The 2,567-nt window shown below is 34.8% G+C and overlaps 1 long non-coding RNA gene across 1 annotated transcript in view; it reads right to left on the bottom strand.

The window, feature by feature from the left end:
- LOC111089425 overlaps positions 1 to 2,567 on the bottom strand; it is a 26,976-nt gene that overhangs the window by 6,533 nt on the left and 17,876 nt on the right. Inside the window, exon 4 of the long non-coding RNA XR_002613718.1 lies at positions 137 to 141. This is a non-coding gene — a long non-coding RNA (uncharacterized LOC111089425). The remainder of the gene's footprint in view (positions 1 to 136; positions 142 to 2,567) is intronic.

Here is a 2,567-nt window from a genome sequence, read left to right as displayed (position 1 = left end):
CGCGTTGTCAGCTTTCAAGGACAGACAAAATCTGAGTGTTAAATTTATAATGCATTAGTCTTAGCGAAACGCTACACAGCAAAGGTTAGTGACCCCCCCCCTACCCTTCATTACCGCAGTGCACGAGTTTTGACACCATAACTAACACCATCTAAACAAATAATTACTGTTAAAATGTCAGAAAAAACATAATTGTTAATTTTTTTCTCTTCTTACGAGAGCGAATCGTTCAGGCCTTATACATATTTCAATTTTATTTATTTAAGGTTTAATTCTATTATGTAAAAAAATAAATCAGTATAAAAACTATGGCACACGAAAATTGTTTTACGATGTTTAATCTCGTGTCGTCGCTTACAAAAAAAATTTTTGTTTTTATTTTGATAAATTAGAGTTAGATGAAAACTCCGATAAGTGGATAATATTTAAGAACTTGTTCGTTTTGTACATATGGACTGGTAGTTAGGACACTCCACTGTCAATCTGAGGGTCGCGGGTTCGAATCTCTGTCACCGTGGGGGAGTGTACTTGGAGTAGTAAGGATACTAAAAGGAAGTAGGAGCCATCATTCGTTTCCATTATTACATATTGTAAATTTAATAAGGAACTTGACATAGATAGATAGATAGCAAATCGCCACACAGATTGTACTATTCTATTACATATACTCATCATACTTGTGTAAATAAAATACTTATATTGGATATCTTAGAACCAGCGTTATAAACATGACAGTTGTTCCCAAGAAACAAAGATTTTCGTGTACAGTAAAATTGAAACAGATCATCTTGCTCTCGTGTTTCAAGAAGAACTCAAACTTTTCAACAAGAAGTATATTGTTATAAGCTTTTTTTTTTTTTACGTTGTAATTTAGATATTAGGTAGAGGGATTTGCGGTCTTTAATTATGACGTTAAGATCAAAAGATTTAATAAGATAGGCCTAGAACACCTAGAAAATTCTAAGGATGTAACTTAAAGCTCTCTAGTATATTCGATGATAATTAATTAAGAGAGAGATAAGTTATTTCAAGCAGAGGCACGGGCATATGGGGCTCGTGCCCCAATTCTATTTGCCGTTGCCTCGAATCCCCAGTTTGTGTCTTGAAAAATCAGAATAGAAAACCATGATTGATATCATACAGAAACGCGCATATCATACAATTCCCGCGCATATCATACAGAAACGAATATCATACAATTCCCGCGCATTTGGGTCCTAGCCCAGAATCATCTAATTACCTAGCGACGCCTTTGATTTCAAGATAAAGATTTGAATTAGCCAGTGCAACATTTGGAACTATTACGCTTATTTTGTTACTTTGTGTAAGTAAGTTGATTTTCCGTTAAGCCTAGTATAGTTAAAGCGGTTTGAACGTCATTTGTAACGTAGGCCTACAAACATTTACGAAAGTGTACAAGTATGTAAGCTTGCAGAGACGTTAAAGGAGGAAATAAAGTAATATTTGATAGTTACGAAGCAAGATAAAAGTGACATTATTATCGATATAATATATAAATTAATTAACATTAAAAATTAATATATCATATAGATGAAACAATATTACAAATTAATGTTTTATATAAAAATGGAAATTATTTTTCAGTATTTATTTCATAAAATATATAATTCTAAAATGCATTCAAAGATGTTTCTTGTTATGTTTTAAGGAGTTTGAAATGAACCTTTCTGGTATGATTTCCAAACGAAATTAATCTCCACCTATATTTTAACCACTTTTAAAAACATTAATTCTCGTGCTTCCTTAAGTTTGAGAGTATTGCGGAAAACACGCGTGTTTTTCTTGCGTCGCTGTGTTTTATCTATGTTTTTTACACCTGTGTACAATTTGTTAATGTACTATACTCTTTAAGTATTTCGTGTACGAAAATTAAACATAAAAATTTAATTTGTATTTATGAAAAAAAAAAGCTACTGACCAAGGAGAGTCAACCAGCGGGCTGCACCATTCACGCTGAGGGATTGACTCTCACACTAATTACGCACTCATGTCTGAAGTGCGTGGAATGTTTTGTGGTATCGCGCGGTATCGAATTCCACTCACAAGATCCGAAATCGAATGCCCTACGAAAGGGCCGCCCCCCCCCCCACCCGTGGCACAGCGGAATGTCTGCGGACTTATAACGCTAGAATCCGGGTTTCGATACCCGTGGTGGGCAGAGCACGGACAGCTCATTGTGTAGCTTTGTGCTTAATTACAAACAAACAAACCAAAGGGCTAATTCGCGTTCTTGTAATTTGTAACAGCTAAGTTACGTTCTTTTATTATTTTTTTTTTGTCAAAATAACAACACGTAGATTTTTAAAAAAAAACAGCGAGATATAACGGGTTCCCATCGTTATTTCCATGGTTAGTTTTCTGTACGTGTTACATAATGAATACATTAAAAGCTACGGCTACAATAATAAAGTTTCAAAAATAGTTCCTGTTTGTGAAAAACGCCAGGAAGAAAGAAGAAATTAAATTTGTAGTTGCCGCACCTGGTATTTCTTGACCAATTCGCGGGGGCGTACTACGTTTCAGCGAGCACAGCAGGAGAAAGGGGG

The sequence above is a fragment of the Limulus polyphemus genome, unplaced genomic scaffold (genome assembly GCF_000517525.1).
Source record: "Limulus polyphemus unplaced genomic scaffold, Limulus_polyphemus-2.1.2 Scaffold6192, whole genome shotgun sequence".
Lineage (NCBI taxonomy): Eukaryota > Metazoa > Arthropoda > Merostomata > Xiphosura > Limulidae > Limulus > Limulus polyphemus.
The sequence above is the reverse complement of the archived record's forward strand: the minus strand, read 5'-3'. Positions and strand labels throughout refer to the sequence as shown.